We start from the raw sequence: 12304 nt of genomic DNA on the forward strand, positions 1-12304 counted from the left end.
AAATGCAGGTAGAAACAGACAATAACTTTGAATAATGTTAGCGTTTACTCCCCGGGGTGGAACTGAAGAGTCACATAGTGTGGGGGAGGAACGATCTCCTCAGTCTGTCACTGAAGCTACTCCTCTGCCTGGAGATGATCCTGTTCAGTGGATGCAGTGGATTCTTCATGATTGACAGGAGTTTGCTTAGTGACCGTCGCTCTGCTACAGATGTTAAACTGTCCAGCTTCATTCCTACAATAGAGCCTGCCTTCCTAACAAGTTTGTCCAGGCGTGAGGTGTCCCTCTTCTTTATGCTGCCTCCCCAGCACACCACCACGTAGAAGAGGGCACTCACCACAACCGTCTGGTAGAACATCTGCAGCATCTTATTGCAGATGTTGAAGGACGCCAACCTTCTAAGAAAGTATAGTCGGCTCTGACCTTTCTTACACAGAGCATCAGTATTGGCAGTCCAGTCCAGTTTGTCATCCAACTGCACCCCCAGGTATTTATAGGTCTGTACCCTCTGCACACAGTCACCTCTGATGATCACGGGGTCCATGAGGGGCCTGGGCCTCCTAAAATCCACCACGACTAGGTATTTCAGAACATACACATCTCTATCTTGAATTGCATAGTATGTAGAAATTGCAACACCAAAAAGTACAACACCTCTACAAAAAAAAAATTGTAAAGTAAAACAATACAGATAAAAAAATAAATATTTGTCTCTTTTGACAGACAATCCCTTCCTAAAAAGAAGGAAAAAAACTAACTTCTCAGTTACAGTCACAGTAAGGCATTAAGCTGGCATAAAGGAACTCCAATGGCATTTCTTCCCTCACTTCTGCTGCATGATTCTTTGGCTGAAAATATTCCGTGTTAGTGTGTCAGAGAGAGGGTGTGCAAAATTGTTCATAGTGGCACTCAGCTTCATTTTCTCCTTCACAGCTACCTCCCTTAACTGAGCCTGTCTTTTTTATCAGCTAGTTGATTCAGTGGACCTTTTTTGAAGTGAACCTATCAGCCCAGCATACCACAGTATATAACTGCAGTAGCAATGGCTATCACAGAGTTGTAGAATGCATAAATGAAGTCACTTCCCACATTAAAGAAATACAGTAACCTAAGAAAAAAGAGAGTCTTGCTCTGCCCTTTCTTTTTTGGTTCCTCTGTGTTACGAGTCGAGCTAGTCACCAGGTATTTGGAGTAGTGCACCACCTTCCCATCCACTCCCTGAGAAGTGAGCAAACACAGAGGCTCTTAGACTTGGCAAAAGTCAATAACCGGTCCCTTGGTTCTACTGATATTAAGTTGTAGACTCACCAGTGTCCTGTACTTTGCCTCATCCCCCTTGTCAGTATACCCCATTAGTGCTGAATGATGTGCAGACAAGACTGTGGTACTCCTGTGTTGCTCACATCCATATCAGAGACACAGTCCTTGAGTCACACAATCTGCAGTGTGACCAACAGAGAGTCCACTGTCCATGACACCATAGGCTCATCCACTCTTACTCCTTAACAGGGATAGCTGGATGGTATTGAAGGCATCAGAGAAATCAAAAAACATAATCCTCACAGTGTTGCCAGCTTTGTCTGCTGGGGCAGTATCCCTTGTGGAGCAGAGAGATAATTGCATTTTCCACTCCAGTTCTTTGTCTAATAGATAAAATGCAGTGGGTCCAGGTGGACTTTCTCAAGGGGACTCAGGACCAGCCTCTCAAAGGTGTTCTTGATATCAGACATATGTGTCACTAGTGTATAATCACTAGGTGATAAGGTGCCTGCCTTCTTTGGAACTGGAACAATATAGGATGTCTTCTACAGTAGCAGCACTTTCTGTGGCCTTCATGATAAAATATAATATACAGTAAATCAAAAATACAATGCAAATTAATTTCCTTTTTCATTAATTAGCCTGAAGAATAGTACAAATAAAAAACACTACAATACATGTGAAGAAAAGGAAAAATGTGAATCAGACTTCAAGAACAAAACCGATCCCTATCTGGACTCTTACCAATTTGCATGCAAAGCAAAGAGTAGGGTAGAAGATGCCACAGCAACACTTCTGGAAACATGTAAGGTTACTGTTTGTGTTTTCTCAGCTTTTATTGCAATACAGCTCCAGATTTTAGTTGACAAAGAGATAGATCAATTCTGATGTCCTGGCAAGATGGTGGCACGTGTAGATACAGCAGATGTTCCGGGTCTCTCTCATATGGATTTTGCGGCCATACACTGCTTTACATCAGTAATCACTGCATAGCTTAAAACATTAAGGGAGCATTAAGGGGGCAGTTGAGCTACCTTTTGGCATTTTGCAAAAATTAGTGAGATCATGGTCTCACACAAATCAGCTATCGAAAGAAAGATCCAACACCACCTTAAACGATGTGAAAGGAAACAGAAGAGAGGTAAATGAGCTGGTGTCCACATTGGGATAAAATAATCTGATCAGGCTGGCTCTCCATTCTGTCCTACTTTCAAATGTTTGCTCACTGGACAGCAAGATAACTGGATAACCTTAGACTTCAATGAATAATCTAGCCAGAGATGAGGGACTGTTCCATTTTTATCTTCTCTGAAATGTGGCTGCCTAATAATATCCCTGACATCACTGCCATTCAGTTTGGTGGACTGACCTCTTTCCAAGCAGACAGAGTTGCTTCAGCAACTGCTAAAGAGCACAGAGGTGGTTGGTGTGTTTATGTGAACAATGAATGATGCAGAAATGCTGCAATATTGACAAACTACTGCTTTCCAGTTCTGGAATGTCTAACGGTAAAGTGCTGTCCTTTTAACTTGCCCCGGGAGTTTACCATTATTTTCATGCTGGCCATTTAAACTCCTCTGGGAGTTAATTCTAAAGAATCGCCGAGTGTACTTACAGAACTGTTATAGATCTGTAAACCTCTCGTCCTGGTGGTTTTATTATTCTTGATGGATATTTTAATAACATGTACTTGAAGATTTGTCTCCCCAGCTTTTATCAACATGTGAACTATCTAACCAGGGGAGAGAACAAACTGTATTATATATGTACAAGCTCTCACAATGCTTACAAAGCCGTACCTCGCCCACATGTTGCTTTTTCTGATCATGTTTTCATTATACTGCTGTCTGCATAAAGAACACTGCATAAACGGTCTAAACCTGTTCTCAAACAAATCAGGCGGTGGCCAGAGGAAGTCATTTTAGCCCTGCAGGACTGTTTTGATCACACAGACTGGGCTATGTTTAAAGCAGGTGCCACCTATAGTCATCAGATCAACTTTGAAGAGTATACATCATTAGTCACTAGCTACATTACTAAGTGCACAGATGATGTAACTGTCTTAAAGAACACCAGAATATGTGCAAATCAGAAACTGTGGGAAAGTACATGCACTGCTAAAAGCCTGTAATGCTGCCTTTACATTAAGTGAGAACGTAGCCCTCAGGACAGTGAGGGCAAACCTATCACAGAATCTCAAAGGAGCCAAGCGATGGAGTATGGAAAAAAAAAAGTCCACCGCCACTTTCAGATCATCACAGACACACAATGCTTGTGGCAGGGATTCCAAGCCATCAAAGACTGCAAGACCACACCACCTGTATGCATTGGCTATGTCTCCCTTCCAGATCTTCGAAATAACTCCTACACAAGGTTTGATACCCTGAGTAACATACCTGCAAGGAAGTCCATCCCTCCTTAGGAGGAACAGGTAATGTGTTTGTCCACTGCTGATGTCAGAAAAACTTGTAATGTAATTCTACCCAAAGTTGCTTAGCCAGACAACATTCCTAGCTGAGCGCTCAAGGAATGTGCAGGAATGTGCTGACAGATATCTTTACAAATATCTTCAAAAATTCCCTGTGACAGGCTTCATTCCCAAGTGTTTCAAACCACCACCATCATACTTGTGTCTCATGCCTCAGTGAGTGAGCTCTATGGCATTCAGAACTGTCATCATGAAGTGCTCTGAGAGGCCAGTCTTGGATCACTTGAAAGTCGAACCCTCTCCAGTTTGCCTATCACCTGAACTATCTCACTTAAGTTGCATAATCATCTATTCTTTATCAGGACTGTGTCCCATCTGGAAAAAAGAGACACTCATACTAGAATGGTTTTCGTTTACTTTTTGTCAGTGTTCAACACCATCATCCATCAGAAGCTCATAGGGGAATCGAGTGTGTTAGGCAGACTGCAACATTTCCCTATGCAACTGGATCCTGGATATCCTGACAGACAGAGCCCAGATAGTCCATGTCAGACACACCATCTCCATTACACTGAGCACTGGTGTGCCTCATGGCTGTGTACTAAACCCAGTTCAGTCCACTCTGCTGACTCATAATAGTACAGCTGCATACAGCTCAAAAAACATCATTAAGTCTGCAGATGCTGCAACAGTGGTGGGTCTCATCAGCAATGGGGATGAGTTAGCTTACAGAATGGAGACTGAAGGACTGATACAAGTGAAACAATATGTCTCTTAATGTAGACAAGATGAAATAGATGATTCTTGACTTTAGGACAGTCCATCAAGGGTTGTCAGTGGTGGAATTAATCAATGTTGTGCAGCTGGCAGCTGGCCTTACTTGGTCAATTAACACCACCTCTGTAGCCAAGAAGGTGCAGAAGTGTTTTCACTGCCTTGGGCAGCTGGAGGAGGCAAGTCTAGGCAGGGGCACCACTAAGAACGCTCTGAACACTGTCTGGTTTAGGAACTGCAGTGTTTCTGACTGTAATGTCCTTCATCGGACAGTGCACACAGTAGAAAAGATCATTGGGATCTCTCTGCCTTCCATTAAAGACATCTTTATAAACCGTTGCATCTGCAAAAGCCTATAGCATTGTGAAGGACCATCCCCACCCTTCCCACGGTCTCTTTATCCCACTTGAATCGAGCGGACTCTGAACTCTGCACTGCACCCCTGCCTTCAGGTCTAGTAGCTTATGTATGTGCAGCATATCTGTTACACTTGTTAGAATTCTCGTTTTTCTTAAATTAGTTTTTGTTATCATTTATACAATTTACAATACAATTTATTTTTGTATAGCCCAAAATCATACAAGAAGTGCCGCAATAGGATTTAACAGGCTTTGCCTTTGACAGCCCCCCAGCTTTGACTCTCTAAGAAGACAAGGAAAAACTCCCAAAAACCCTTGTAGGGAAAAAAATGGAGAAAACTTGGGAAAGGCAGTTCAAAAAGAGACCCCTTTCCAGGTAGGTTGGGAGTGCAGTAGGTGTCAAAAAGAAGAGGGTCAATACAACACAATACAATACACAAAACAGAACAAATCCTCAATACAGTATAAAAATAAAACTTTTACAAGTACAGAGCAGAATTTAACAGTAGATAATATCACATAATATGAATTGGAATTGCTTAGAGTCCTGGAGACCTCAGCCATCAAGCTGCCTCCCCCATTTGGTCATTCCACAGCTGAAACAGCGCTGGGCCTGCCAATCCAATGAAAGGACCCCTCTATCCCATGATTTCTGCGATCCTCCATCAGGGATGATTTTATCTTAGGCAGGCAAAACATCTTAGCAGGTGGGCCGTGGCACCAAATGCCACATTTCAGTACCGGGAAGAGGAACAGAATAGGTGAGGGTTAGTAACAAATTATAACTATCATGTTACTTATGTTTTAGTGCTAATGACTAACAACAGAGATGCAGTCTGTACAGTTAATCAGCAGCTCTAGTCAGGATATGCTAAGCTGAAGTAGTGAGTCTTCAGCCGAGATTTAAAGGCTGAGACCAAAGGGGCATCTCTTATAGAAGCAGGCGGACCATTCCACAGTTTAGGGGCCCTGTAACTAAAAGCTTGACTTCTCATTGTTATTTTATTAATTCTTGGAATCATAAGCAGACCGGCATCTTGAGGTCTCAATGTGCGCTCTGGTTTGCAAGTCATGATAAGTTCAGGCAAGTAAGCCAGACCTTGGCCATTTAATGCTTTACATGTAAAAAGGAGGATTTTGAAATCTGCCCTAAACTTAACTGAGAGCCAGTGTAAGGATTTAAGAACTGGAGTTATGTGTTTGTATTTTCTTGTTCTTGTAATAATTCTTGCAGCAGCATTTTGGATTAACTGGAGGCTGTATAAAGAACAGTTTGAACATCCAGTGAATGCATCGCTTTGCAGTAGTCAATCCTACTAGAAATAAATGCATGAATTAATTTCTCAGAATCCTGTTTATTTAGAAAGCGCCTTCATTTCCCAGCATTTTTAAGATGGAAGAAACATAATTTGGACAACTTTGTAATGTGCACTTTAAATGACATGCTAGAGTCAAAGATAACTCCTAGATTGTGGGCTGATTCAGTAAACTAATGGTGATTCCATCCATTATCCAACCCACTATATCCTAACTACAGGGTCATGGGAGTTTGCTGGAGCCAATCCCAGTGCGCAAGGCAGGAAACAAACCCTGGGCAGGGCGCCAGCCCACCGCAGGGCACGCACACACACACACCAAGCACAATGTAGAATCGCCAATGCACCTAACCTGCATGTCTTTGGACTGTGGGAGAAAACCGGAGTACCCAGAGGAAACCCACGCAGACACAGGGAGAACATACAAACTCCACGCAGGGAGGATCCGAGAAGCGAACCCAGGTCTCCTAACTGCGAGGCAGCAGCGCTACCCACTGCGTCACTCCTAATGGTGATTCCAACTGAGTTAAATGATGACAAAATATTGTTGTGATTAGTGTCATTTATGTATTTACTACTATTTCAAATTATTAATATCTATCCACTTACCCATTATTTGTTTATTATAGTATAGCATAGTTATTCACTTATCTAGTACTTGTCCTGTGTTTATGTATATTTTGCACTGTGGCTCTGGGGAACATTATTTGGTACCACTGTTTTCTGCAATACTGTGCATGGATGGGTATGACAGTAAAGTCAGTTGACTTGATGTACTCTTTATTAACTTGTGAGGGCTGTTTTGAAAGCTGATAGGCGAGGATATCAGTTATCTTATTGGAGAAAGACCTGCCAGGTACTTTGATGTAAAATCATGTTGAATCGGCGGCTGTAAGCACATAATGATGTTTATTTATTCTGGTATTTATAGAGAAAGCCTACTACAAATCAAGATTTGCAGAGTAAGGACACATGCATTAGGTAGACACACTTCTGTTCTTTTGGGTAAAAATCTATACATTGAAAGAAAAATGATTGTTGTTATCCAGAGCAAAAATAAGACAACAGTAAGTAAGACAGCCCCCTGTCTCTCAAAGCATTCTAACTGCTACACAGATGAGTTTGTGACCTACAAAAAGTGATCGGGTGTAACTGAAACAACACAAGGAAGCTGACAGGCTAGTGGTTTTAGATGTCTGACTGGATCACAACCTGCACGTCACTTTGGTATGAAGCCTGGCATGCAAAGGAGAGAAAACAAATACATGTTCTGATTTTTGAAGGTTTTCCTTACTTTCTATAAATTTCACATGTGTATTGTGAGTTGTGGCCCATTTTGTTGCTATTTATTATTATTATTTAAATTTGTTTTATGATATTTATGCTACAGTTTTGATAATTTGTTTTGTTGAGTGGTTGCGGTTTTTGCTACTGATTCCTTTGAATCTGTTGTGGGATTACATCACTGATTTCTGACTATATACAGTTAGGTCCATAAATATTTGGACAGAGACAACTTTTTTCTAATTTTGTTTCTGTATATTACCACAATGAATTTTAAATGAAACAGCTCAGATGCAGTTGAAGTGCAGACTTTCAGCTTTAATTCAGTGGGTTGAACAAAAGATTGCATAAAAATGTAAGGAAACTAAAGCATTTTTTAACACAATCCCTTCATTTCAGGGGCTCAAAAGTAATTGGACAATTGACTCAAAGGCTATTTCATGGGCAGGTGTGGGCAAGTCCATCGTTATGTCTTATCAATTAAGCAGATAAAAGGCCTGAAGTTGATTTGAGGTGTGGTGCTTGCATGTGGAAGATTTTGCTGTGAACAGACAACATGCCGTCAAAGGAGCTCTCCATGCAGGTGAAAGAAGCCATCCTTAAGCTGTGAAAACAGAAAAAACCCATCCGAGAAATTGTTACAATATTACAAATGGCAAAATCTACAGTTTGGTACATTCTGAGAAAGAAAGCAAGCACTGGTGAACTCAGCAACGCAAAAAGACCTGGACGTCCACGGAAGACAACAGTGGTGGATGATCGCAGAATCATTTCCATGGTGAAGAGAAACCCTTCACAACAGCCAACCAAGTGAACAACACTCTCCAGGGGGTCGGCATATCGATATTCAAGTCTACCATAAAGAGAAGACTGCATGAAAGTAAATACAGAGGGTGCACTGCAAGGTGCAAGCCACTCATAAGCCTCAAGAATAGAAAGGCTAGATTGGACTTTGCTAAAGAACATCTAAAAAGCCAGCACAGTTCTGGAAAAACATTCTTTGGACAGATGAAACCAAGATCAACCTCTACCAGAATGATGGCAAGAAAAAAGTATGGAGAAGGCGTGGAACAGCTCATTATCCAAAGCATACCATCATCTGTAAAACACGGTGGAGGCAGTGTGATGGCTTGGGCGTGCATGGCTGCCAGTGGCACTGGGACACTAGTGTTTATTGATGATGTGACACAGGACAGAAGCAGCCGAATGAATTCTGAGGTGTTCAGAGACATACTGTCTGCTCAAATCCAGCTAAATGCAGTCAAATTGATTGGGCGGCGTTTCATGATACAGATGGACAATGACCCAAAACATACAGCCAAAGCAACCCAGGAGTTTATTAAAGCAAAGAAGTGGAAAATTCTTGAATGGCCAAGTCAGTCACCTGATCTTAACCCAATTGAGCATGCATTTCACTTGTTGAAGACTAAACTTCAGACAGAAAGGCCCACAAACAAACAGCAACTGAAAGCCGCTGCAGTAAAGGCCTGGCAGAGCATTAAAAAGGAGGAAACCCAGCATCTGGTGATGCCCATGAGTTCAAGACTTCAGGCTGTCATTGCCAGCAAAGGGTTTTCAACCAAGTATTAGAAATGAACATTTTATTTCCAGTTATTTATTTATTTTGTCCAATTACTTTTGAGCCCCTGAAATAAAGGGATTGTGTTAAAAAATGCTTTAGTTGCCTCACATTTTTATGCAATCTTTTGTTCAACCCACTGAATTAAAGCTGAAAGTCTGCACTTCAACTGCATCTGAGTTGTTTCATTTAAAAGTCATTGTGGTAATGTACAGAACCAAAATTAGAAAAAAGTTGTCTCTGTCCAAATATTTATGGACCTAACTGTAATGTGGCAGTGCACATTTTGGCTATACTCATTCCCTACTGTTCATTGTTTTGATTTAGAGAGGTTCTAAGGGAGATGGAGTGGTGGCTCTGAGGCTAGAGATCTGCGCTAGCAATCAGAAGGTTGCCAGTTCAAATCCTGTAAATGCCCAAAGGGACTATGCTCTGTTGGGCCCTTAACACTAGAATTACCAGAGCCTACGAAAAAACTCGTAATTCCGTCCCACCTTAAACTGCTTCTTAAATCCCTTCACACCTCTCCGCCAGCGCCCTTTGTCTTCTAAATGTGCTGATAAAGAGAAGCCGGCTATTCCATCCCCCCACCAATTTAGAACGTGCACGAACTTCTCTCAGCTCATGCCTTGATTGAGTATCTGGGAGTGAAGTGGAGTTTTAGAGCGGAAATAATAGATCGTTATTTGGAACACACGCATTTCATGTGTTCCGTTTCTACAGTAATCTGTGTCAACACATTGTTAAAACAGAAACTTTTTTATATTCTAGTAGTAGATGACAAAATGTAGGCATAAACTATATAATGTATGAAGCCTGAAGTCCAAATAGCAAAGAAACATTTTCACAAGAATAACACAATTGCATTTTTATTCAAACATATAACTGCAGAAACAAAAAGCCGCTTTAACATGCGACATTGACACAGTTTACTGTAACTGACTCTGTGGTTCAATTAATACAGCCCACGCTTGGGAATCAAGGGGTTGCGGGTTCGATCCTGCGCCCCTCCGTTTTGAGAAGTAAACTGCTCTTGTCTTACTGTTTTAGAATAAAAGCATACTTTTGATTTCAGTCTGTAACAGCCGGTGCAGTTTATGATCCTTGTAAAGGTTAGCTTTTTTTTTTATTCACTTTTCACTCTCTCAGTCGCGTTCAGAATCAATCCATACAACCCCATCTGACACGACTGTTTTTATGGAGGAATATTTCGGACAAAATGAAATAAATAAATAAATGCGTAAATAAATAAAAGTACTGTGAAATGTGAGCATAAATAAATAAATGTGTCATGAAATGAGAGCCTTAATAAATAAATATGTCATGAAATGAGAGCATAAATAAATAAATGTGTCACGAAATATGTTTTTCGTTGCTTATTTATTTATTTCATTTTGTCCGTAACGTTCCTGCAAACCGTCATGAAATACGGCTTGAAATAAAACTGTCACTTTCACTCGTCAAAGTTGAGAGGGCGGGCTCTAACACGCCCTCTATTTACTGATTGGTGAATCGATAGCACAAGAATTAATTAGAAAAATGCTTACTACTGCCGATGAAATGGATTCTGCCGAAGATATTACGTATTTCAGAGAGAGAATTGAAGATTTATCGGAAGAAATTACAATGTTGGCGGCCCTTTTAGACTCCGATATAGATTAAACTGTTTTTGAAATTATCGAAGAACAAGTGCACGTGTCGTAAATGTAGGAAGTACGGTCCTTGGGTGTGTGGGAACTGTTAATATTTGAATGTGATGATTTCATATAGCACGGAATGAAAATCAGCACTTCTTAGCATTGCACCATGCAAGGTGTCGTATCAATCGCCTACTGTAACTTGCTTTCTTTTTTCTTCGGTTATACAGGTAGTTTTGAATAAAAGTGCACTTGTTTTGTTTGCGAAATGAAGTGTCTGCGTGCACTTTTCGTGGCATTACACGTGTATTTTTTGAGCATGCCCGTTTGAGCAGTATAAAAGTATTGAAAAGTATAACAAAACAACGGGCAGATGGGGAGTGTCTGACGATTGCATATAGCGCCGAACTTACTGCTCTTTACTATTCTCTCCTCTGCGTGCCCTCGAGTACAAAAGAAACAGAATACAGACGCGCTATACTGTAGCTCTGCGTTGTACCACGATGCATACTAACGCCCCTGGTTCTGACACACAGACGCTGGCGAAGCTGCCTTCTTCGTATCTCACCGTCACTTGATTTTCTTTTTATTCAGTTTTATTGAGTGTTCCTGCCAGTCCCCGCATGTTGCTGTATGCTGGATAGAGAGAAGTGTGTACACTGCTTCTTACAGGAAAAGGCGATGGAAAAAGTGCACTTTTGTTATACTTTTACACCAATATATGTTCCTGTGCTTGAACGACACGGGCAGATGGGGAGTGTCTGATGATTGCATATAGCGCCGAAGTTACTGGTCTTTACCATTCTTTCCTCTGCATGTCCTGTAGTACAAAGAAAAAGCATACAGCAACATGCGGGGACTGGCAGGAACACTCAATAAAACGAAAAGCAAGTGACGGTGAGATACGAAGAAGGCAGCTTCGCCAGCGTTTGTGTGTCAGAACCGGGGTGATTGTGCGTTAGTATGCATCGTGGTACACTGCAGAGCTATAGCGCGTCTTTAGTGAAAACAGCCGTGTCAGATGGGGTTGTATGGATTGATTCTGAACGCGACTGAGAGAGTGAAAAGTGAATAAAAAAAAAGCTAACCTTTACAAGGATCATAAACTGCACCGGCTGTTACAGACTGAAATCAAAAGTATGCTTTTATTCTAAAACAGTAAGACAAGAGCAGTTTACTTCTCAAAACGGAGGGGCGCAGGATCGAACCCGCTACCTCTTGATTCCCAAGCGGGGGCTGAGTCTATTAAGCCACAGAATCAGTTACAGTAAACTGATGTCAATATCGCATGTTAAGGCGGCTTTTTGTTTCTGCAGTTATATGTTTGAATAAAAGTGTAATTGTGTTATTCTTGTGAAAATGTTTCTTTGCTATTTGGACTTCAGGCTTCATACATTATATAGTTTATGCCTACATTTTGTCATCTACTACTAGAATATAAAAAGTTTCTGTTTTAACAATGTGTTGACACAGATTACTGTAGAAACGGAACAGACATGAAATGCGTGTGTTCCAAATAACGATCTATTATTTCCACTCTAAAACTCCACTTCACTCCCAGATACTCAATCAAGGCATGAGCTGAGAGAAGTTCGTGCACGTTCTAAATTGGTGGGGGGATGGAATAGCGGCTTCTCTTTATCAGCACATTTAGAAGACAAAGGACG

General features: G+C 41.2%; 1 protein-coding gene across 3 annotated transcripts in view; it reads left to right on the forward strand.

Moving 5' to 3' along the window:
- Window positions 1-12304, forward strand: part of kcnb1 (potassium voltage-gated channel, Shab-related subfamily, member 1) — a 272019-nt gene that overhangs the window by 148230 nt on the left and 111485 nt on the right. The gene's annotated exons all lie outside the window — the stretch shown is intronic.

This window comes from Polypterus senegalus, chromosome 14 (genome assembly GCF_016835505.1).
Source record: "Polypterus senegalus isolate Bchr_013 chromosome 14, ASM1683550v1, whole genome shotgun sequence".
Lineage (NCBI taxonomy): Eukaryota > Metazoa > Chordata > Cladistia > Polypteriformes > Polypteridae > Polypterus > Polypterus senegalus.